The 26,727-nt window shown below is 43.2% G+C and overlaps 1 pseudogene; it reads right to left on the reverse strand.

The window, feature by feature from the left end:
- The window catches only part of LOC139043318 (dehydrogenase/reductase SDR family member 6-like), a 29,723-nt pseudogene extending 5,027 nt beyond the window's left edge, over nucleotides 1–24,696 (reverse strand).
- Nucleotides 24,697–26,727: the final 2,031 nt, after the last annotated feature.

Here is a 26,727-nt window from a genome sequence, read left to right on the forward strand (position 1 = left end):
CAAAACCATTCTTTGCTGTCACGTTCACTCTGAATCCTCAGGGACAGCTCCATGCTTGTCACAGTCCTTGGTTCTAAATTTTCCTCATTATCTTGCCAGTTTTCATTGGCTTCAAATTCCTATTTTAACATTGTTTCATGTTTTTCATTGAAAAATATAATTTACAATATTTTACTTAAAAAAAGAAAAATAAGAATGACACTAAAATTTTTACAACCCCACTTAGTTCACCTTCCTACAGAGCAAGTTCCCCAGACTTTTTTTGTTAACGTATGTAACCTGTAAATTCTCAGGAAGCCTCTTTCTGACTGACAGTACTCCAGGAGGCCACACGGTCTTCCTACGGTCACGGAAAATGATCTGCAGTCATCCTTCAGGTCCATCTTTAGAGCGGGCTCCTCACAGCACTGCAGATTTGAGGTCTGCTCAGAAATAATTCCTTAATTTTATGACCATTTGCCATTTCTCTGGAGAGGCTGGGAAGCTTCAAAATTTGCACTTTCTGACACTTTTCTGTCTAAGAACCCTTTCTTTAGCTTCTTTCTCCTCTCACATTTTACTCGGAGGGGCGGCACTCTCCCCACTCTGGGAGGAAATTGCCTTCGCTACATTGCCTGGTTCATTAGAAACATTTTATACCTTCCATGTCACTGCAGCCAATAGTGCTGATAAAATTTCTGAAACCACATAACAAAGACCCCCTTGTATCCAGTTTCAGACAACATTTTTTTTTTTAAAGATTTTATTTTTTTCCTTTTTCTCCCCAAAGCCCCCCGGTACATAGTTGTATATTCTTCGTTGTGGGTCCTTCTAGTTGTGGTATGTGGGACGCTGCCTCAGCGTGGTCTGATGAGCAGTGCCATGTCCGTGCCCAGGATTCGAACCAACGAAACACTGGGCCGCCTGCAGCGGAGCTCGCGAACTTAACCACTCGGCCACGGGGCCAGCCCCTCAGACAACATTTTGCTTACTTCTCTCATCAACAGCCTCCTTAAAGTCCAAAATTTCACCAGCAGTGTGCTCAAGATGCCTTGAGCTTCTCTAACACTCTCCTCAAAATCCTTACAGCTTCTACAGCTTCCTCCCACTGAGGAAAATGAGCGTCACATCTTACATGTGGCCAGTATGAATGGCCATTAAATGAGAGCTGTGGATCAAGCCTATGCCTTCTGCTTCATTCCACTGTCACCTGACTCTGCTGTGTCCATGGCACAGGCTGACACACCATGCTACTGTCTACCCAAGTCGTGCTGACCAGCTGTGACTCTACAGCCATCAGCACCATCCCACACACACTCATTCCCCATCATGTTTCCTTCTGGGACTGGCTCAGTGAGTCACAGCTAGTTCCTTGTCCCAGAGAATTTGATAACATATTTTCCAATCTTCTGAAAAGGCTAGCTGCTAAAACAATCACATTTTCCAAATCATTTTGCCATTTATTCCACCGGGTAAATGGTACCAAGAACAGCTAGGCTCAGGTATCACCAGTTTGTATGTTAAAACCAAGTGAAACTGTCTCTTCTGTATCCTCCTGTTTCTTAGTGCTACCGATGTTTACCTTTTTAGTCCAAGAAAAATTATACACAACACCTCCATAAGGGGAATGCTGTAGCTTGAAAGTGACAAGAAATTTTCACATATTGAGGTATATGGGGTAGCTATTTTGGTTTAAAACTGATTTGGCTTGAACTAAAGACACCTGACTTATAGCCTATCAAACATCTGCCTTAACCATTAAAGAGGGCATTATGCATTATCTCAAAGTAAAAGAAGGCACTCTTTGAAGATAAGGATGCACACTTCCCCTCCTGTGCCCACCAGTATCAGAACTCTTTAAAGATAAGTTCCCCTTCCTGACATCAGGGTCATGTTGACCTGCTTGCTAATTTGCAACTGAGTATCTCTCTGAAACTTTGATGAATATGTATCCTGGGTGTGTTTTATGGATGTTCTGTGTTCTAAAAAGGTATAAAACTGTACTGAAAACCATGCCTCTCTGGAACGCTTTCTTCCTTTGTAGAGACTGCCTGATTCAAGTAAAACGCACCTTATCTTTCTTATCTATAAAATGGTTATTGGTTATTCTGTGTCAACAAAAGGTATATAGTCGTCTTCCCTCTTTAATAAATCAGTGGTTTTCAACCTGAGGGGAGACCAGGCTGGATTACATCAGAATCTCCTGTGGGGCTGTCCAGCCTATTCCCCGTCAACTCCCCCCCAGATCCTAGCATACCCTCCAGGTCGTGAAAGGTCCCACAGGGAACTGCAATGCTTCCCCTCCTCAATCCCCACACCAGCTGTGAACTACTGAGAAAAACCTGGATCCTGGATGTTCATTTCATTTCTTTCCAGAGAGGAAGTTAGTAATTCTTCTTAGGTAGCCTATATTCATTTTGGTCAGTGGAACCAGGTGAAAGGGCATATCTAATTAATAGACACACCTACAGATATTAAGAAAATGAGAAGTCATTCCTAAGAAATAGGTTATTGAATGCTTTAGTTTGGACACATTGAATGTCCTTGCTACTAATAAGTTCTGCTTTTCTCCTTTCTTTTATGAGCGGTCAGCACATTTGGGTGAAGAGCCAAACAGTAAATATTCTTGGTGTTAAGAACCATTTGTTTTCAACTCTGCTGCTGTAGGATGAAAGCAGTCATTGCCAATACAAGAAGCAAACTGGGTGTGGATGTGTTCCAATAAAACTATATTTACAAAATAGGCGGTGGGCTGGATTTGGCCTGCAGGCCATAGTTTGCTGACTCACTTTGTATAGCATCAAGGAAGGTATTAATCCCTCCTTTTTATCCCTGGGCCAACCCAGGTGATTTCCACGGCAGAGCCCCTGTGTTCTGGGAGGCTCCTCTTACTTTCTTCCGCTGTCCTGTGAGCATGGGCTACTTTTCATCTTCCCCCCGACACAGTCATCCCTGGTCTGCTTCCAAAACAGTAAGCCCTGGTGACTCATGTCTCTTAACCCAGTGGTTTAGAATTGCCGCCACGTGCATGAGCAGCATGTAAACTGTTTGCCTCAGTGGCTTATTCCTGATGACTTAGGATCTCTCTCCCAACTGACTGTTAGACTGTTACCTTAACAGGATGGGACTCTTTCCCTTTTGAACTTGTCCCAATGACAGGCCACAGTAACAGGTAGTAAACAAGCTTATGGAGATCTCTCTCACAGTGGCAAGTGGGATGTCACAAAGGACAATTTCATAGCCCTGTGGAGCCTAACTCACCTGGACACACACAGTTGCACCTGATCCCCTGCTGGATGAAGTCTGCAGCCACGGACTTTGTGAGGCCAATCACGGCTGCCTTGGTTGTGCTGTAGACACATCTGTTCACAACTCCTGAGGATGAAGAGAAGGTTCGACAAGTGAAGGAATGAAAAACACAGTCTCCTCTAGAAAGGGAACACAAATTAGTGTCCCCAGTAACCAGTGTCATGCTTCCTCTCACCCCACTGTTTTTTAAAAATTGATATCAGGTTTTCTCCCTTAATAGGGTGAGTTTCTGAATTTAGGAAAATAGTATCATTATCGGCACAACTCAACTGAGACTCAGGTGTTGAGATGCTGCACTTAAATGACAAGTGGTTTTAGTTTTTCATCATCAGCTGGGAGAAACCTTAGGCAGATTCCAAAAGAAAATTAGGAGTGACATCGGCATCATGGTGGAGTGAGCTGTTCCCTTTGTCTCTCCCTCTTCGAACTACAACTAAATGGTCATTCATTGATCAGCAGAAGATACCCACACAGCACCTCAGGATGCCTGAGAGACCTGCGCAGCTATACATTTGAAGGGGGATGGACTACCCCTGGAGAGGTGGTGGAGATAGGTGAGTACTCTTCTGGTCCCCCAGCAGACCTGTACACGCATGCAGCTGCTCTCCCAGCTGGAGGCCCATAGTACTGCTGCAGCCCCAAGGGTGGGAGCGTGCCTCGGCGTGACCACAGGAACAGGTGATGGCAGCCCTGAGCCCCCGCACGATCACTTTCTCGTCTGGTGGGAGAGCCCAGAGCCACTGCAGTCCCAGGGAATGGCTAGGCTCAGACCCAGTGGGGAGGCCCTGCCTACAAAGCACTAATGGCTGGTGTGACCTAGGAGCAGATGGCAGTGGAGCTGTGCACCCAGGCAAACAAATTCCCAGCTGCCTTGAATGCCCATAGTACCACTGCGGCCCCAAGGGGTGGACTGCAACTCAGTGGGACTGTGGGAGCAGGCAGCAGCCCTGAGCTCCTGCATAATCGCTTTCTTGTCTGGTGGGAGAGCCCACAGGGCCTCTGCAGTCCCAACAAGTGGCCCAGGCTCGGACAAGCAGGGCTGACAGGGATCACGGTGGGCTCAGATTACACAGGTGCTGCCCCCTCTCCAGTGGTGGCAGGTGGAATGTATGACCAGATACTATCAGTATGCAAATGCACAAATCCACCCCATTGAATGGTATGAAGTATATTAATACTCCTGACCAGAAGGAAAAAGACAAATACTCAGAAAGCAATCCTGAAGGCACAGAAGTCTACAATCTAAATGACAGAGAATTCAAAATGGCCATCATAAAAAACTCAATAAGTTATGAGAACTCAGAAAGACCGTTCAATGAAATCAGGAACAAAATTAATGAACGGAGAGAATTCTTCACAAAAGAGATTGAAACTATAAAGAAAAAAACGATCAGAAATGTTGGAGATGAAAACACAATAAATGAGATAAAGAAAAATTTGGAGACCTTGAATGACAGAGCTGATATTACGGAGGATAAAATTAGCAATTTAGTGAACAGAAATACAGGTATTCCAGAGGGAGAAGAGAAGGAGAATGGAGCACAAAACTTGTTCAAAGAAATAATAGCTGAAAACTTCCCAACCCTGGGGAAAGAGCTGGAATTAGAAGTAAAAGAAGCTAAGAGAACTCCTAATTGCATCAATGTAAAAAGACTTTCTCCAAGGCATGGATTAGTAAAACTGGCAAAACTTAATGGCACGGAAAAAATACTAAGGACAGTAAAGCAGAAGAAAATCACCTACAAAGGAAACCCCACCAGGCTTTAATTGGATTTCTCAGCAGAAACCTTACAGGCTAGGAGAGACTGGAATGATATATTAAAAATTCTGAAAGACAAAAACTCTAAGCCAAGAATACTCTATCCAGCAAACATATCCTTCAGATATCATGGAGAAATAAAATCTTTCCCAGATAAACAAAAGCTCAGGGAGTTCATTGCCACAAGGCCCCCTACAAGATTTGATCAAGAAGGCCTTCATACCTGAAAAGAAGAAGAAAGGGTTTACACAGCCTTCAGCAAGGAGATAAACAGGCAGACAAAATCAGAAAACTGCAACTCTTTATCAGAACAGATTAGCATAACATTAAAGATGAAGGGAAGGAAAATATCAAGAATAAATATAGTCTCATCATTTTAACCACAAACTCACAACACAAAATGGAACAAGTTGTGACAACAATAATGCAGAAGGCGAAGGGGAAAGGGATGGAAACTGCTTAGTCAAAAGAGATAAGAGTCTATCAGAAATGGACTATCTCATCTATGAGATCTTGTACACAAAGTGCAGGTTAACCACTAAAAAAATCACAACTGAGACACAAATGATAAATAAGCAGAAAACTGAGAAAACCATCATAGAGAGCCACCAAACTGAATCATCCGTCTGAAATACACGGGATAAGAAAAAGGGAAATACAGAACAACTGGGAAACAAGTGATAAAATGGCAGCATTAAGCCCTCATATATCAGTAATCACTCTAAATGCAAATGGATTAAATTCCCCAATCAAAAGACATAGAATAGCTGGATGAATTAGAAAACAAGACCCAACAATATGCTGCCTCCAGGAAACACGTCTCAGTTCTAAAGACAAACAAGCTTAGAGTAAAAGGATGGAAGACAATACTCCAAACCAATGGCAAACAAAAGAAAGCAGGTGTTGCCATATTTACAGCAGACAAAGTAGACTTCAAGATAAAAAAGACAATGAGATGGGGCCAGCCTGGTGATGTAGTGGTTAAGTTCACGTGCTCTGATTTGGAGGCCTAGGGTTCATGGGTTCAGATCTTGGGCGTGGACCTACACATTGCCCATCAAGCCATGATGTGGTGGCATCCCATATACAAAAGAGGAAGACTGGCATGGACATTAGCTCAGGGCCAATCTTCCTCACCCAAAAAAAAAAAAAAGGCAATGGGAGACAAAGAAGGGCAGTATATAACAACAAAAGGGACACTCCACCAAAAGGATTTAACACATATGTGTATGTAACCCAGGAGCACCAAAGTACATAAAGCACCTATTAACTGACCTAAAAGGAGACATTAACAGCAACACAGTAATAGCAGGTGATGTTAACACCCCACTTTCATCAATGGATAGACCATCCAGAGAGAAGCTCAACAAGGAAATAGTGGAACTAAATGAATTACAGACCAGACAGACTTAATAGATATATATAGAACACTCCACCCAAAAGCCAGCAGAATACACATTCTTCTCAGGTGCACGTGGAACATTCTCAAAGAAGGACCACATGTTGGGAAATAAGGCAAGCCTCAATAAATTTAAGAAGATCGAAATCATATCAAGCATCTTTTCCAACCATAATACTATAAAACTAGAAATCAACTACAAGAAAAAAGCTGGGAAAGAGATAAACATGCAGAGACTAAACAACAACCTACTGAGCAACCAATGGATCATTGAAGAAATTAAAGGAGAAATCAAAAAACAACTGGAGACAAATAAAAATGAAAATACACGATACCAACTCACATGGAATGCAGCAAAAGTGGTCCTGAGAGGGAAATTCATGGCAATATAGGCCCACCTTAACCAATAAGAAAAATCTCAAATAAGCAATCAAATTACGCCTAACAGAATTAGAAAAAGAAGAACAAAAAAGGCCCAAAGTCAGCAAAAGTAGGGAAATAATAAAAATTAGAGCAGAAATAAATGAATTGAAACCAAAAAAACAGTAGACAGGATCAATGAAACTAAGACCTAGTTCTTTGAGAAGAAAAACAAAATTGACAAACCCTTGGCCAGACTCACTAATTTAAAAAAAAGAGAGAAGGCTCAAATAAAATTAGAAGTGAAAGAGGAGAAATTACAATGGATACCACAGAAATACAAAGAATTATAAGAGAATACTATGAAAAACCATATGCCAACAAATTGGACAATCTGGAAGAAATGGATAAATTCTTAGACTCATACAACCTCCCAAACTGAACCAAGAAGAAACAGAGAATCTGAATATACCAATCACAAGTAAAGAGATTGAAACAGTAATCAAAAGTCTTCCAAAAAATAAAAGTCCAGGACCAGATGGCTTCTCTGGAGAATTCTACCAAACACTCAAAGAAGATTTAATACCTATCCTTCTCAAACTATTCCAAAAAATTGAAGATGATGAAATACTTCCTAACACATTTTATGAGGCCAATATCACCCTGATCCCAAAGCCAGACAAAGACAACACAAAGAAGGAAAATTACAGGCCAATATTGCTGATGAACATAGACGAAGAATCCTCAACAAAACATTGGTAAACCAAATACAGCATCACATTAAAAGGATAATACAACATGATCAAGTGGGATTTATTCCAGGGATGCAGGGATGGTTCAACACCTGCAAATCAATCAATATGATACACATTAACAAAATGAGGAATAAAAACCACATGATCATCTCAAGAGATGCAGAGAAAGCATTTAACTAGAGCCAACATCCATTTATGATAAAAACTCTCAATAAAATGGGTAGTGAAGGAAAGTACCTCAACATAATAAAGGCCATATATGACAAACCCACAGCCAACATCATACTCAATGGGGAAAAACTGAAAGACATTCCTCTGAGAACAGGAACGAGACAATGGTGCCCACTCTCACCACTCTTATTCCACGTAGTCCTGGAGGTTTTGGCCAGAGCAATTAGGCAAGAGAAAGAAAGAAAAGGAATCCAAATTGGCAAGGAAGAAGTCAAACTCTTGCTGTTTTCAGATGATATGATTTTATATATATAAAACCCTAAAGAATCCATAGGAAAACTATTAGAAACAAGCAACAACTACAGCAAAGTTGCAGGGTACAAAGTCAGCTTACAAAAGTCAGTTGCATTTCTATACTCTAATAACAAACTAACAGAAAGAGAACTTAAGAATACAATCCCATATACAATCCCAACAAAAAGAATAAAATATCTAGGAATAAATTTAACCAAGGAGGTGAAAGACTTACACAATGAAAACTTTAAGACGTTAAATGAAAGAAATTGATGATGACATAAAGAAATGGAAAGATATTCCAGGCTCATGGACTGGAAGAATAAACATAGTTAAAACTTGCATACTACCTAAAGCAACCTACAGATTCAATGCAATCCCAATCAGAATCCCAATGATGTGGAAATAGAACAAAGAATCCTAAAATTTACATGGGGCAACAAAAGGCCCCGAATAGCCAAAACAATCTTGAGAAAAAAGAATGAAGCTGGACACATCACAATCCCTGACTTCAAAATATACTACAAAGCTGTAGTAATCAAAACAACATGGTACTGGTACAAGAACAAGCACACAGATCAATGGAACAGCACTGAAAGCCCAGAAATAAACCCACACATCTACGGACAGTTAATCTTCGACAAAGGAGGCAAGAACATACAATGGAGAACGGAAAGTCTCTTCAATAAATGGTGCTGGGAAAACTGGACAGAAATATGCAAAAGAATGAAGTTAGACCATTATCTTTTGCCACACACAAAAATTAACTCAAAACAGATTAAAGACTTGAAGCTAAGATGTGAAACCATAAAACTCCCAGAAGAAAATATAAGCAGTACACTCTTGGATATCAGTCTTAGCAGTATCTTTTCGAATACCATTTTTACTTGGACAAGGGAAACAAAAGAAAAAAATAAACAAATGGGACTTCATTGGACTAAAGAGCTTCTGCAAGGCAAAGGAAACCAGGAACAAAACAAAAAGACAACCCACCAACTGAGAGAAAATATTTGCAAATCATAAATCCAACAAGGTGTTAATTTCCAAAATAGACAAAGAACTCATACATCTCAACAACAAACAAGCTGATCCAAAAATGGGCAGAGGACACGAACAGACATTTTTCCAAAGAAGATATATAGATGGCCAACAGGCACATGAAAAGATGTTCAACATCACTAATTATTAGGGAAATGCAAATCAAAAATACAATGAGATATCACCTTTTACCTGTTAAAATGGCTATAATTACCAAGAGAAAAACCAAAAAATGTTGCAGAGGATGTGGAGAAAAGGGAAGCCTCATCCACTGCTGGTGGGAATGCAAACTGGTGTAGCCACCATGGAAAACAGTATGGAGATTCCTCAGAAAGTTAAAAATAGAAATAACCATACCACCCACCTATTCCACTACTGAGTATTTATCCAAAGATCATGAAAACATGAATGTGTAAAGATATATGCACCCTTATGTTCACTGCAGCATTATTCACAATAGCCAAGATGTGGAAGCAACCCAAGAGTCCACCGACTGATGAATGGATAAAGATGTGGTATATATACAACGGAATACTACTCAGCCATAAAAAAGACAAAATTGTCCCATTCACCACAACATGGATGGACCTGGAGGGTAATATGCTAAGCAAAATAGGCCAGATAGAGAAAGACAAACACCATATGATTTCACTCATATGTGGAAGAAAAACTAACACATGGACAAAGAAAACAGTTTAGTGGTTACCAGGGGGAAGGGGGTTAGGGTGTGGGCACAAGGGGTGAAGAGGCACCATTTATAAGGTGCACAGAGTTCATTGACCTCCCCACCTTCCAAGGATACTGGGCCTGGGCCCTACACAAAGGAATGTGTCTGGGCTCAGGGCCACTTCGGCCCTGACTCTAAGGCACAAGTTACAAAGAATGAGTCCTGTGTCATGTTCCTTGTCTGGGCTGGCCACCCTGACGGGCACCTGACAGGACTTTAGAAACATCCTATCCATGGGAACGAAAAAGATAGAAGCACCCCATCTGTGGGAACAAGAAGAAATAACTCAAAATATCCAAATGTCTAAAACCCTGAGTCAGAACCCAGAGAAACCTTAGGGTAAAAGGGAGTCACAGGCATAGAACAATTGGGAGTCTCACTGAGGAAAGGACACCTTGCCTCAGACCCGGACAATCGGCACTCCCACCCGCCGTACAAACTATTGGGACTTCCCCAGCTGATTGTGGTGTGGATGTTGTAAGTACCGATTTGTTGTTCTCCCTTATGCCCACTCCTTGTTCTGTTTCCCTTTATCCAAAACCTTTGATTGCTGAAACAACCAAATAGCCTTGGCGGTGCCTGTCATTCCTTGCCCTTTGCGGCTGCGGGCAACATATGGTGACTGAAAAATAATAATGCACAACTGAAACTTCACAGTGTTATAAACTATTATGACCTCAATAAAATAAAAAAGATAAAAAAAGAAAACTGGCGCAGTGGTTAAGTTTGCACGTTCTGCTTTGGCAGCCTGGGGTTCGCCGGTTTGGATCCCGGGTGCGGACACAGCACCGCTTATCAAGCCATGCTGTGGCAGGTGTCCCACATATAAAGTAGAGGAAGATGGACATGGATGTTAGCTCAGGGCCAGCTTTCCTCAGCAAAAAGAGGAGGATTGGCGGCAGATGTTAGCTGAGGGCTAATCTTCCTCAAAAAAAAAAAAGAAAGAAAAGAAAAGAAAATTAGGGTAAAGCAAAGCAAAACAAAAGACCAAGAAGCTTAGGCATTTCTTTGCATTTCTCTCTCATGCAGGCTTAATGTGTGTATCCTCGCAAAGAGAAGGAATGTTCTCTCAGCAGTGGCTATTTCTTTTTTTGTTTTTTTTTTGTAACAGAGCTTTGTATGAAGTGCTGTGACAATACGGGAAGTAACTCTGCCTGTGGGCTTGGGGGGGTGCTTCACAAAGACAGTTGATCTGGGCCCTAAACGAGAAGTCAAGTTGAAGGGCCAGGATTGCAGTGCAAGATGGAGATAAGGGCACAGTCTGGCACACATGGATTTTCAAGTTTAAAATGAAATAGCTGGGGCCAGCCTGGTGGCTCAGTGGTTAAGTGCGCGTGTTCCGCTTTAGTGGAACTATCACATGGTGGAAGACGTGTGTTTGCCTGAGCCTCTCCCCGCTCCCCGTTTTGGACTGTGAACTCTCTGGGGGCAGGGGCACACAGTAGGTGTTCAATACATTTTTGATTAATCAAATGAATAAATGTTTCCTTCTCCCACTTTGATCTCCACTGCCATATCCATTAGAAGAACTAAACGGGAGAGCACAAAAAACAAACTTTCATTTAATGTCACTGGATCACATGTAAGGTGAAAGGACTGGTAGACAAGGAACTTAATACTAATTTTAAAAGAGCAGTTTTGAAGTTATGGGTAAGTTTTATCATATCTGCTATGCTTGTTTCCAAAACCCTTAGCTTGTGAAGATTATGAGTATGTTCATCACAACCCCCAGAGGAAAACAGACTTACCTTTGATGCTGGAAGCCACAGAGGACATGTTGATAATATTGCCAGATTTGTGAGCAAGCATCTGCCAAAATAAAACAAATAATAAAAAAAAAAATGCCACTCTGCAGGCTAAAAATACTACCTCTTTAAAAGATCTGCATTTACTCTGGGTTTGCAGAACCATCTTATTAGCTGTTAACATGAAGTACTATTAAGCAGTCTAAACAACCTCCTCATCACTGCTGGGAACTGATGGCAGAGTACACTCTCACTGGCAAGAACATCTCCCAGGGGGACTACCACCTTCCCTGTCACAAGAGTATCAGCAAGACCGAGGATGAACTCTAAGCCAGTGCAAATGAATGTTCATATTTACTGTGTTCCTGATGTTAGAAAACTCTTACTCCAGTGAACACATTATTTGATGAATACCTACAGTGGCTGGGTATTGTGTAGGTCCAGGAGATTCAAAGATAAGTGACACAGTCCCTGCCTATGGAGAGCTGCCAGTCTGACTGGGTGGCTGACATAATCAGCATCCAGAGACAGCATGGGCCTTCACAGAGAACAGGTGGTGGGTGGTAGGAAGGGGCCAATCCACTGTTGGACACTCAGAGGAGGGCTCCTAGGAGGAAATATGTGGGTCGATTTTTGAAAACTAGAGTATTAGTGTAACCGTGGGCCCTCCAGGACCAGTTCAACTGACCCCGTCTTACCAACAGAGTAATAAGAGTGGGTTTTCAGGAACTGAGAGTCCCCCCTTGTCCAGTTCAGGCCAGGTAAGACCACCATTCCATCAAGTGGGCCTGCGCAAATGCCTGTTAAGTAATCTTTTTGACATCAAAGGGCTGAAAACTCCACCCTCAGATCATGCCAACATCACCATTCTGTGAATATGCGTCCTATGAAGAGCCATGGAGCTGACTGCACTTGCACAGATCATCACTCACCTCATTTCTCACCTCCAAGTATCCGTCTCCACCCTTCAGACCACCCTGCCCTTCATCCCATAAATTTTGCCCCAAGTCCTTGATCAGGGAGACAGATCTGAGAGAATACGCCTCCTGTCTCTTTGCAGATCAAGCTAGCAATAAAGCTTTTTTCTTTCCCCAAATCTGATGCTGTAATTAATTGTTTTTTTTTCCACGTGCATTGGGTAGGAGAACCCCATTTTTGTGGAGTAACAGTCAGAAAAACAAAAGAGAAGCGTGTTTTAAGGAATGAGAACCATAGGTATAAAGGTTCTATTATGGAACTGGGGGGAAGGGATGGGTCTGGCTGGAAGGCAGGCCCTGGGAGGAAAGAGGCCTTAGAGGCCAACAGGGACTAAATTTAGGAATTTGGGATTTCCCCTGAAGATAAGGCAGGCCTTAGTGCAGAGGAGGAGCGGTATGTCTAGATCCGGGGATTACAGGTTCCTCTGGCAGCCTATGCTGGAGACGACTGGAAGCTGCAGTAGTGGTTCGGGAAAGGAGTGGTAAAAGCAGACACAGCAGGCAGAGCTCAGTCCATGGCCACATGCACTGATGGCAGCCTCCTGTCAAGGGCAGTGTTTCCTAAAAATACGTCCTGCAGGATTTCCCCACTCAATTGTGAACTTTGAGAGAGGAGGGTCTGGGGCTGTGTTGTCCTCCTAGACAAGGGGCACAGTAGGCGGTCAATACGTTTTGATGAATTAAGATCTCCTGAGGTGCTAGTTTAAAGTGCAGATTACTGGGCCCTGCCCCAGACCTAAAAGAATATATAATGAAACAGGCTGCTATGACTTAAAAAATGTTTTGTTTTCAATGAACTTACACTTTATTAATTATAACATATACGTATGTTTTCAAGATAATATTATGTACATGCAAGGGCATGGGTACTCATAAACGTTTTGGAGGAAGAAGCAAGAGGTTGAGAGAATGGGCCTAATGGGCACTAACTTTTCATGGAAGTCAGAGGCTGGGAGGATGACTATAGAGAACAAGGGGAGATGGTGGCCACGAGAGAGTGGGGAAGAGTTCAAATAACTGCCGGGAGGAAAAGGGAGAATATCAACTAGAGAACAGAGGAAGGAAAACCAGGATATACTCTATCATGAAAATCAAGTGAAGTTTCTAAAAGAGCAGAGTCTTGAGAGGCAGTGTAAAGGGTCTAGAGAAAAAAGTCACTTCCGTTGGGGTGAGTTTCTCCAGTAGCTTTCAGACAGAGGCAGGAATGGAGACGGTGAATGATCGAATGGATCAGGGATGAGGCTGCCAAGATTATACATCTCTTTATGGTCATCTTCCTACTTTCCGTTTTGATACTTAGCTACCAATCATACTAAAAGCAGAGAGTCTGAAACCAGCCTATGGCATGGTGCTGGAGACAGCGAAGGACACCGGGAGAGGCTGAGGTGACCCACCAAGTCAAGGAAGATGGAGGGGAGAATATATTTAACTCAACTTGTGTGTCTATAAAATAAAGAGAATCATAATGAAATGGGGTCCTCATAAAAAACACTAGGAAAATTAGTAGAGTAGAATGGTGTTGAAAACTAAGCCTTAAAATTATTCTTTCTTATCCATTTTAGCAAATAACCCATTTTACTTTATTGTTCCAGTTTTATTGAAATATAATTAACATACATAATCCATTTTTAATACATACAGCCCAACTTAATATATAAAAATGGGCTATTAAGTGAGTTCAGTCTCCAATCTTCTGAAATGCAATAATCTCTCAGGCAAACTAGAATTTCGCGCCTAGAGATGCTACTGCTGCCCCAACACTGGTACCATACATTCGGCTGGGCCTGTCTGCTGATTCTCCAGCCCAAAGTCCTTGCCTCCCTCCATGCTGCCTTCCTACCCCCAGCTCAGAACCTGCTGTCCCGTGTGATGCTCCCTCTGCCTGCCAAGCAGCAGCCCTCTGTGGCCCATAAAGTGGAGTGTCTGTACATAGTAAGGCCACATAGGACTGATCTTCCAGAAGCTCAGGCAGGGCTACAAAGGTCTCTAAAGATCTCCTCTAGCTGTATCTAGTCAGTCCCACTCTGACTCAGCTCTTCTGTCCCCATCAACCAGAACTCAGCTCCTAAACTTGGCAGACCTTGGCTCCTTGGGTCTTCAGTGATTCCATGCCTGACCCCAACCTGGACTGATAACCTAGATTCACTTACTCATTCAACCAACATTTGCTAAGCACTTCCGTGTGCTAGGGACTCTTCTACAATACAGCAAAGGAGGAAAAATCCCCAAACATCCAAGCCCTCCCCAGATCCTTGTCGTAATGGATCTTCTTTTCTAGTGGACCTTGGATTCTGCACTGACCTCTTACAGAATCTTCAATTTGTCCTCTGCCTTTTGACCGATCTTTCAGTCTTGGAATGTCTATCCATGAACAGAAATTTCCTACAAGTGTTCCTATATTTTGACCACCTGACCTTGCAGATCTGCTTGGACTCCAAATCCTGGCTTCCTCTGGAAAGTTCTAACTGGGTATATGTGTGTCATGGTTAACGAACACAAGAGGATCCTAGACAATTACTGCTGGAAGGGATTGTGTAATCTATCACCCTCATTTTAAACAGAAGAAACATGGGGCTGGCCCTGCGGTTGAGTGGTTAAGTTTGCGCATTCCGCTTCGGTGGCCCAGGCTTTTGCTGGTTTGAATCCTGGGTGTGGACATGGCACTGCTCATCAAGTCACGCTGAGGTGGCATCCCACATGCCACAACTAGAAGGACCCACAACTAAAAGTACACAACTATGTACCGGGGGGCTTTGAGGAGAAAAAGTAAAAATAAAATCTTAGAAAAAAAAAAAAGTAAATAAATAAATAGAAGAAACACATGCTGAGAGAGCCTAAGTACCATCTCCTAGGGCACCTGGCGAATTAGGGGCAGAGCTCAGGCTGTGCCGAAGGTTTTTTGACACCAGAGTCTGACCTTGGGGTCAGGTTGGTTAGGGTCACCTTAACAAGTGGCACTGACTCCTTTTGATTCCCCATCCCACTGGTTAATATTTTGGGGGATTTTTTTCTTTTCGTTTTTTACAAACGAGTGTCATTGTTTCATATGGATTATTGTTAAGGTGCTTTAAATCACAGGCAAACTCACTAATTTGCAAGTTATTGTTCGATATTTTAAAAGTTAACACTTACAAGTGTAAATTTCAGCTCCACTGTGCCTCACACCTACGTTCCTCACTGATACTCGTGAAGCACTGCAGACACGAACAAGCTCATTTTACAAATGAGTCTCACACGTCTCACCAGCTGTGACGGACGCTCTCCCCTTTTACCACAGCCTTTGCTTCTCCCCAAATCCTGTGTTAAGGACCAGCCTTCAAAAAATGCATCCAAGTTCCAAATAACAGATTTTCATCACCTCCAGATAGGTAAAAAAGGCAATTTATATTTTTAAAAAATTTGCTAGTTCAACAATCTGTGGGCCCACCCAAAGATCCCTTCTAGGCACTAAACAAATAGATTAAAAACAAATTCCTTTGTTACTAAGTCAATTTCTCTAACTTTCCTTTTAGCATTCATCTGCATCCTTCTTGACATTAGGTTGAATGTTCAGAGCAAAGTATCAGTCCTGCTGCGCCATTAAAAAGCTCTTCTCCTGCCCCGCACAGGGCAGCATTCAGTACTCCAGTCATCTCATCCAGCAGGGATGGATGGAAAGAATGGCTCTTCTGCATTTCACTAGGATTTAATTTACAACCTTGAACTGAGCTGGTTCTGTACTCAGTCAACCCGTCCATTGTCTGAGCCCGTGCTGTCTGCCACTGCTGGCTTACAAGCTCATTTGAAGTCAACATTTTTCATATTTACACCTGTCTCCCCTAGAGCACCTGGTGTGGTGCTTTGTATCAAAAGGTACTTAAAGCTTATTTGTATAACAAAATGAAAAACATTGATGAGCTGTGTGAAGGCTGGAGAATTCAAGGGTGGCAGACTCAGGAGGAATACTCTCTCTTCAGCACATGCTGTCTCTCACCTCTCTGGAACTTCAGTGGCTCAGCTAAAGACAGGAGAGTAAGGAGGGTACTCAAGGTACAGAAAAGCAGTGGGGTACATCCATCCTGAGAGCGTGTGCCTAGTCTTAGCTCTAACCAATTGCTAGTTATGTGATTTGGGCAAGTTACTTAACCTCCTAGTTTCTTTCTCTGTACAGTGAATGGGACAAAGTAGTACCTACCTCATCGGATTGTTCTGGTCCCACAGGCCTCCTGCTGTCCCTCTCCCTGGAAGCTTCTCCCCAAACACCTGAATGGTTAGCTCCGTTGCTCCATTCAGCCTCTATGAAAATCTCACCTTATCAGTGAGGCCCTCTGGGACCTCTCTAATAACTGAGCTTTTTTTCTCTTCATAGTACTTATAACTACCTCACATGTTATATGTTTATTTGATTACATATTATCCTGTCTCACCTCTCCAAAATGGAAGTTCCCTGACAGAAGGGACTTTGTTTAGTTCTCTGATTTGTCTTCTGCACCTAGAATGGAGCCTGGCATGTAGAAAGTGCTTAATAAATATTCTTTGAATGGATGAACTGGAAGGTCAGACGAATTAATTTATACTAAATGCCTTGGTATTTATGTTCACTACATGTTAGTCATTACGTTAACTACCATTACTCTTCAGCACATGTGAGGATTCTTTCTGGATGCCCAGGATGGAGACCTGGAGACTAACGTGGTGGTCATCCTGGTGGTGGTCACCTTACTTTAGGAAGAAAGGCCTTGATCATCAGGTACATGCTGCGGACGTTAAGATTCATTGAGAAGTCCCAGTCTTTCTCCTCACAGTCCAGGATGGTTCCATGATGAACAAAACTGGAAGAGTAATTAAACAATGGGGAAAAATTATCATTAAAAACGATTTCTATTCCACTTCCTTTTCATTTTTATTTTCATTTATTGACTTAGACCATTGTCCCTTCCCTAACCAAGACTTTTAACAATTCAAACATAGTATCACTTGGTACATTAGGTAAGTAAGTGTCTCAACAACTTAAGGTAAAAAATTCATTATTTGAAAACAAGATCCTTCTTTTAAAAGAAGGCGGCAAGTGTCTGGAGCCCCCAAACATAAGAAGCTCTATACCAAATGCACAGGAAATATCAACGCCATTACAAACAACTGAGGACACTTGCCCCAGTGGACTCTGATTTCAAGAGCAGCAGTGCCCTCAGGTGGCAAGAACTTATCATTCTCAAGGGAAATCAAAGTTGCAGGGAAAACAAGTATCTCACCATCTCAGGGCAGCAAAGTAATATCGCTACTGTACAGTTCTGACATACTGAGTAAACAAAGCAGAACAAAAGAAAACCCTCAAAATAGCCTTTGCTATTTTCCAAGTCACATTTCCTCAAGGAAGCTTTATAACAATGGGGTCCTAATTGATTTCACTGTCCCCTGGACCAAAATTATGTAATTACTTATAAAATATTGTCAGTTGTGATTCCCATGTACCACTGTACTTCCAGTTCAATCAAATGACAGCAAGAACCACATGCTATATTTCTATATCCCTTACTTTGCTGAAAATTTAATAGATGCTCAAAAAATAATTTTGCTAGTTGATTTTTTCATGGTTCTGAATATATTCTTCTATGAAAGATGAGCAGATTATTTATAAAATAGATAATCATAAATTGTTGCTTTAATTTCCATACATTGTAACACATGATAAACTATGAATAGACAGACTTTTTTCATACTGAAACATGATTAGGAAGAATCATAAAAATACATAAGAAGGCTCTAGGATTTTTCTATCAATGCCACAGTATAAACGTTAACACCACACAAGAAAAGTGGAACATCAGACTCTATCTACTTAGTCCTGCGTAAGCCTCAACTGTCCTCATCTCTACTGTCATGCCTGAAAAGGGAGAGTGAGCACAAGCACTAGCTGCTCCACATGGGGCTGCTCCAGCTCCAGTCTCTCATCCTTCAAGCATGGTTCAGCAAGTTTGGTACTACTCTATCAAGTTCAATTAAGCCATTCTCTTTGTGCTGTATATAAAGCAACAGAGTGAAACTTCTTTTGCTGGGATTAATTGTCCTAATAAGAAATGCTGCGCTTGGGAGGTAGAAAGAACTTGCCAGAATGTTGTGCCAACAAATGGGGAACATTCGCATTTCAATAAACTGAGTACTCAGTTTTTGGCAGATATACTTTGCCTTAAAGACACTCCTGGAAAACAGTTTTTAATTTTATTTTATAAGTCTTAGTGGAACATCAGTGACAAGTCCACTGGTGTGAGCCTGTCCCCAGCCTTAGGTAGATCAACAGCGTTGGATTGGTAGCAGTTGTCTTGAGTATCCTTAAGTGCCTTTAGGCCCCAAGCACATGTCAACTTCTATGGCTGTTTTACTTGCTGAATCTTACTTGTAACAAAAATTCTGTCCAAAATCCAGCTTTATTTCCTAAGGAATATATTAGGGTTCACAAAGAATAATTTGGCCATATTATCAAATTTCTTTTAATAAAAGACATAGAAAACTTTCTGTGAGGAGAATGAAATTAAAAAGTTATGAATTACCCAGCAACATTAAAGAGAATGTCAACTCTCTCAATTTCATTGGCAAACTCATCAATTTGTTTTTTTTTTTTGTGACATCCAGGACTCGAGTCTGAATACCTGAAACATAAAACAAGGGAAACTATTTACTTATACCCATAAAAAATGTTTAGTCTTGTAGATGTAGCTGCTTTGAAGTACAAAGATTACAGTATCTGTCCATTTTGCCTTCATAGGATTGTTGACCATTGGTAGGGTCTTAAGAATCTTAAGAATCTCATTAATAAAAATCTTAAAATCCTCCCCATCCTGAACTCCCAATAACACACCTCTCTTTCCCTCCCTTTCTCTTCACTCTCTAAATTGAATACTAAAGGCCTTTTCTGAGAAAAGACTTTACAGTGAAGTATGAATGATCTATATTAGATGCTTCTCAGTGAGCCAGCAGTAATAACAGAGCGCAGGCTTGCTCTTTCCCCAGAGGCGAGTCACTGCCCCAGGAACACTGAATCCTATCTGAGTGAGGGGTAGGGAAGGGCAGGGCAGTGAGACAGGAGACTGTTTCCATTTGTGCACTTTACCTTCATGTCAATTCCATTATTTATTGGAAACAACTTTGTCAGTCAAGGGTATAATCACTTATTTCTGCACTAAATTGCAAGGAGAAGAAATGAGGGGCCAGGAGAAGGGATGAAACACTTGAAAGCTAGACATGAGAGATCCAGCATTGGATCTCAGAGACACACTGTAATAGTTACTAAAAAACCCCAAACATTCTCTAATAAAAGAAAGTCACTATTTTAATGTTTTTAAAAAAAATATGGTTTATTATTCTTTTATAGATATAGAAAGAAAAGATTATAAACATAGAAAAGGAGAGAAAGGGGAGAAAGTTTTGGGAGGACTTTCTTCCCTTAGTACTTTTTCAATACTTTTTCAGTACAACAGCGTTTTTCTGACTTGGAGTTAAAATTCCCTATTATTAAAATTAAATAATTTTCCAATAATAAATAAACAATCCAATAATTAAAATAGCATAGTCTAATTCCGTTCATGAATTCAATGTGCTAATTTGCATTTGATTATATAACCTGTTCTATTTTGCTGGAAGAATTAACTTTCAAATGAGCTGTCTGTTCTGATTTCTTTCAGAGGAACTCTAGTTGAAGTCCTTTGATGCTGGAGTTGAGTTCAGTGTGGTGCAGTAAGGGGTGATACACAGCGAAATAATTTGCATACTCTCTTAGGGTTTCTGATCATATGTGACTTTAGGGCTGAGCTGTCTCCAATATGGTAGCCACCAGGCACATGTGGCTACTAAGCACTTGAAATGCAGCTAGTCAGAACTGAAATGCGCTGTAAGTGTACAACACACGTGAATTTAAAAGATTTAGTATGAAAAAAGAATGTAAAATATTCCATAAATTTTTTTTATATTGAGTATGTTAAAATGGTATTTTAGATATATTTAGTTAAATAAAATACATTACTAAAATTAATTTTCATCTGTTTCTTTTTACTTTTTAAATGTAGCCACAGGAAATTTAAATCACACACGTGGTTCACATCATTTTCCTACTGGACAGCACTGTGCTGAGTAGGGCACAGAAGTGAAAGTTGTCATTAAAAGTTAACGCAACAACTGTTAAATTTCACATACAACTTTGTAATTAGGTACAAAATCCTTCAACATGCTGGATAAAAAAAATTTTAAGTATACAACTTTTATATATTTAAGTATACAGATTTTTGTCTGTAGGTTCACAGAATATAGATTTGATATCAAAGAATCAGGCTCTAAGAAGAAGGCCGGTGGAGCTGACCAGCCAAGTAATTTTCTTTCAGCAGACGAGTACTGTTTTTTATAATACCTTATGGACTCTGAATCCCAAGTTCAAGCTGCTGAGTTGCTTACCCGGGTACTTTTCCAGTTCTTGAAGTTTGGACTCATTGATATCTGTGGCTATGACTTGGGCACCTTCTCTTGCAAAAGCCTGGAAGACAACACACAAATGAATCCTTTGTTTACTTGGTTAAGCTGCTCTCATGAATAGAAAATCCTTTAGCCTTTTCTCCCTTTATCTTATTTTCATTGTTTTCCTTATACATGGGTGGAATTTCAAACTATCTAGTCTCACTTAGCCCTTCCCATTGTTATTTTTATCATTAATTAGTACAACATGACATACATTGTGCTTGTCATCTGACTTTATCCCTTTTAGTAACATCAAATACAATCGTGTTTTTAAAAAACTAGGATTCTGTTATTAACACCTCTCAAAATACTACTATTCTGTGATTTGACAGCCTTTATTCCATTTCTGAGCAGGTGACTAAACCCAAAATAATGAGAAAAATGGGTTATTTCAACACTTTTCCTCCTAAGAGTATACTAGTGTATTTACAAATATCAAACTAATCCTACCGTTACAGTTAAGCTGCATTATTAGCTCAAGTGAGGACTATAATGTGCAAGAAGCTGCTATAAATTACAAGGTAAAGGTAACCTGATAGTCTTAGAACTCTGGAGTCCTATGTCTGAACTGAGGTGATTTCAGAGGGCTATGTACTCCTTTAGGCCCGCTGTAACAAATTTATTACAGTGCAGAGAAACTGAGGCAAAGAAATAAGTTCTCAGCGTCAAAAGTTATGAGACGTCACATAATAAATATGTGAGGTAAGCCTTGCTTCATCTGCCTGGGATCAAGAGTAGCAACTTTTATTTTTGTAACTTAAGACAACAGAAGCACAAAAGCCAATAAAAAAAAGAAGTAGAGCAGAATTAAACAGCCATGGGATCTGTCCACGTGATTCAACACCTCCAAAGGCAGGAAGCAAACAGAGATAGTAACTTACTATGGCAGTGGCCCGGCCGATCCCCTGAGCAGCAGCTGTCAGGACGATGACCTTCCCATCAAGTCGACCCATAACGGAACCTGCGGTTTAATCTACAGACACGTGTATTTAATGGCATGCACTGTAGACATGGTCCTATGCAGTAACATCTAGAATGAATGGTTCAATGTACTCCTTTAAGAACCTGAAGATGGCACCTCAGCACAAATATTCCCACCATGAGAATTCTCCAAGAGCGCCCACTCTAGATACCTAGCTTTGTACATCAAAACCATTTGGCACAGCCCACTCAACTGATACTCAGTAAGAGACAGACATTGGACTTGACCCACCTTTCGGTTTTTTGAGAACCCAATGCTGATCCAGAAGGGGTGGAGTCCTCCCCTCCCCATCCTCCCCGCTGTGCCCGCACGCACTGCTATGCCACTGGGCATGTCCTTCCTGCTTTCTGTCCTGTAAACTTCCGTTGGGTTTGCACCATCAATCATTTCTAGTTTGTTTATTTATATTCTTATTTTTGCAGGGGAAGATTCGCCCTAAGCTAACATTGAACCAGGAGGCTGAAGTGGAGTGCACCAAACTTTAACCACTAAGCCATCAGGGCTGGCTCTCATCTGTGGTTTTTCCTTGTCCCTTGGAAAGATTTCACCATCGGCCTCAGAAAGTCACTGAACAAAAGAACCGGAAAATCAAATCATGTCCAATACCCCCATTTTACAGATGAGGAAACTGATGTGGCCTGGTCCAGGTGAGAGAGACAGACGAAACGCAGGCCTCCCCATAACGCTGCCGATCCTCTTCTCAAGCTTAAGCCGGCGGGAGTTAACGCTTTAACAGCCACAGTCAGTCACTTCTGACAGGCAGGACTGAGACACTGTGACCGGGGGAAAGGTGGCGTGCATCAGGTCTGACCAGTGCCGACTGCAGGGCGCGCGGAACGGCTAGCGCTGAGGTCGGGGTGGCGAGGAGTCAAACGATGATCAAATGAGGTGGTCTTCAAGGAGCCAGGCTCTCTCCCCCATCCTGCTGTTCTCAACGTGTGCCTCTGACCTCGCGCCAAGTCACAACATGGCTGCTATGTCCCAAGGCACCATATCTGCATCCGCCCCAAAAAACACCAAGGGAAGGAGCAAAAGCCAAAGGTCTTTCTACCCAAGAAGGAAGGCCTGCTCAGAACCCCGGCCCACGTTTCACCCGCCAGCCCTAGCAGCCGCGGGGGCCGGCATGTGGGGGCGCCGTCTTCCCCCCTCAGGATGGGAAAGGCAGGGAAACGAGCTGGGAGGGCGTTGAGCGAACGCACTCAAGCAGCACGCGCGCACACACACCGCGCCCGAGAAGGCGCAGGCGGCTTCTCCGGCCTGGGCCCCTAAGCCCTTTCCTCCTGAGCCCCACTCCGTGCTCCTCAGCCACGCGCGGCTCCGCCCGCCGGGGGCGCTCACGCGGGCAGGCGTCAGGCAAGCGGGGGCGGGGGGTGTCAGGCAGGCGGGGGCGGGCGCGCCAGGGGGGCGGGGCGGGGGGGCGTCAGGCAGGCGGGGGCGGGCGCGCCCGGGGGGGGGCGGGGCGGGGTGGGGGGGCGTCGGGCAGGCGGGGGCGGGCGCGCCGGGGGGCGTCAGGCAGGCGGGGGCGGGCGCGCCGGGGGAGGCGGGGCGCGGGGCGAAGGCCCGAGGTGTGGCCCGGTCTCGCGCGCTCCTTCCCGCGTCCCAGCCGGCGTCGCACCCGGGCCTCCCACCAGCCGGTCCAGCGGGCCTCGTGTCGCCCGGACCCCTGCCGTCCAGCCCTCGGCCGCCCGGGGCCCGCGGCGTCCACGCGCGGACAGGAGGCGGGCGTTCCAGGGGGTGCCCCGCCGTCCCCGCCCCTGCCCGGGCGCTCGCTCCCTCTGCTCCCAGCGCTGCCCCGAGCTGCCGGCGCCCGACTCCGGGACCAGCTCGCCGCTGCCCGAGGCGCTCCGACCGCGGCCGCCCTCGCCAGCCACCAAGAAGCCCAGCCACTCTGAGGCAACGAAATTTTCACTGGTTTTCCCCCTTCTTACACGAGAGGTTCATACTCACTTTAAACTTGGGGAGAGTTGAGATATTTTCAATATGTACTTTAGGAATGAGAGACTCCAGGAACCTTTACCCACCCCCAGTCCTGAGCGTGCGGATCAAACGCTGTGACTTGAGCCCGTGCGCCCTGCGGCTCTGGGCGCCGGGCTCCGGGCGGCCTCCCCGCCTTTCTGGGCCCGGAGTTTGGAGCCGAAGGTTTACTGTTAGGTCAACTGCACTGCCACGCTAAAACAGAGTTTTTGGGAAAATGAGTTGCAAACATGGCCTGAAATGGTAAATTCCAACATGAAAAGCAAACGTGATGGCTTTCTTACTGTAAACACTGGAATCAAAGTGTTAATTTTTCGTTATCAGAGGCAGAGCATTTTCGGGAATTCTGTCTTCATGAACCCGGAAGAAAAATGTTCACTGAAAAATCCTCTCTTCTTTGGTTATTTTGAAAAACTTAAGATACCAGACTTCCAAATGCACCCTAATCCTGATCTAACTGCTAAGATTTCCTGAAATAAGTAACGTGCAGAGCAAAGCAACACATAAAAATTAAACATTTCCTTTTCCCAGTCCATTTAAAGTTTCATTGAAAAAATACCAGGAAATCTTACTTTAGAGTAGCAGCAGGTGGATGGCGTCCTCCAGGTCACTGCGCGAGCGGCAAACGGAGACCGACCTTCGTGCAGACAAGTCAGGCGCTTAATGATGAATGCTGGGATGTGTAGTTCAGGTTTCTTCCGAGTTTGCTGGTTCTGTTTCCTTGAGTTTTTAAGGATTCGCACATTGGTATACTCAATGTGTGTACGTGCTGCCGTCTAGTGGAGCTCAGGTCGAACTGCTAACTCCGAGTAAACGGTGAAAAGCGGAAAAAGCCCCCGCAGCATGCTCAGGACTGGAAACCACTCCCTTGGCTTTGACCCCTCTCAGTCCCTGTCGTTTGTGTCTACTACGTGCCGTTCTGCGGTGTTCAAGATGGAATGAGGCAGAAGTCGCATGTGGAAGACGGCAGAGCCGCGAAACAGAAGGAGCCCAGGTCACTGAAGATACTAGAGCCTTCTCTCCTGGCCCTTGACATGATTGCTGAGAGGGCAGCACACGTTCTCTCGCGTTGAAGGTATGGTTGTGGTTCTCTTGTGACGCGCCGTCTCTTCTAACACTAATACACGCTTAGTGGCGGAATGCAGGCGTCCTGACTGCACTGGCGGTGGCGTCAGGGAGCAGGTTGAGCCTCAGTGGGAGTGTGGAGGCTTCAAGGAAAGAACATGCTGGGTAAGAGCAAAAAGCCAAGTCTGGCTGAAGAGAACAGAGACACAAGAAGGAAAAGAAAGGACTGGGTCACGTGAGCCCTCTACACTAGGCTTCGTAACTCCAACTTTCTCAGGCAGGTAACTGAGCAGAGTGAGTGTGTAGGTTGTTTGTGCACGTGCTGTTTAAGTGGGTTCACTCAGCACCCACCCAACTCACTGTCCCCTGCCTCCTACACTGTAAGGGTGATAAATAAGTGACAAGCAGTAGGCTATATTGGAGGATATGAGGAAGCCATTTGGTTTGAAACTAATTTGACCTGACCTTGTTTTTCCAGAAAGGTCTGTTGAGCATGCATTGTACATCTGCTTTAAACGCTTACAATGTCCCAAAGACAAGAACAATGCCCTTAAAGATAAGGAGGTAGCTTCCCCCCACATCGGCATTTCCTTTAATATGCATCTCTCCCTAAACTAAGGATTAATTATGGACCTGCTGTGCTCACTGTGTGACCACCCACCTTGTGACCACTGACCTACTGACCTCTGACCTGCTGGGCCAGCAAAGCATCTCACGATAATTGTAAAAGGGATATTCCTGCCATATATGATGGATGCTCTTTGTTCCAAGACTGTGTATAACCACTCGGTACACCCCACTTCTTTGGTGCCCTTCCTTCCTTGGGGGAGGAAGGCCCCAGGCTAGTCCTCAGACCTGACTCATAATAAATTCACCCCAATTTTGATTTGTAGATTGATGTGGATTATTTGTGTCAAGGGGCTGAAAACAAAACTCTCAAATTGCCAGCTTCCTTTGCTGCTAGGGTTGGCCAATGAAATGTGGGCTGGAGTTTCTGAGGAGGCCTTTCTTCTTGGATAGAAAGGCCTTTGGCTTTTGCTCCTTCCTTTTTTGGGGGGGGGCAGTCCTGGAACGTGGATATGATGCCTTGGGACCTAGCAGCCATTTTGTGACTTGGTCTGAGGTCAGAGGCACACACTAAGGACAATAGGGAAGAAAAGGAACCTAGTTCCTTGAAGACAGGCTTAAGACAAAATCCCTAAAGTAACTCCTCTGGACTTCTTATGTGAGAAAAATAAACTTTAGTCACTTTTCAGGTTTTTTGTTCCTGGAGCTAAGTGTATCCGTAACAGTCACAGTGGTTAAGAACAGACTGTGGAGTCAGAAAGATGCAGGTAAGTCCCACATCTTTCCCTCACCAGCTAAGTGAGTAAGTTACCCAGCTGACCAAACCTGTTTCACATCTGTAAAATGAAGGTAGGCATAGCACCTACCTCAGGGATGTTGTGAGGAGGAAGGACTTGGCATGTACAATAGTTGTTACATTTGTACTTAAAAATGTGAATGATTATTAGAAATTCAATTATAATGGATGGTAAAAATTACCCTTAAAGATTTTTTAAAACCCTGCCCTAGTTTCTGCTTGTGTTCACATAAGGTCTTTGGTAAAACTGTCTCTCATTGCCCCACTGTAGCTTCTAACACTGGGTCTAATGACTGTAATCACACGCAGCTGTGCTCCTTGTGTTCCTAACAACATCTTTCCTTTCTTT

This window comes from Equus asinus, unplaced genomic scaffold (genome assembly GCF_041296235.1).
Source record: "Equus asinus isolate D_3611 breed Donkey unplaced genomic scaffold, EquAss-T2T_v2 contig_2, whole genome shotgun sequence".
Lineage (NCBI taxonomy): Eukaryota > Metazoa > Chordata > Mammalia > Perissodactyla > Equidae > Equus > Equus asinus.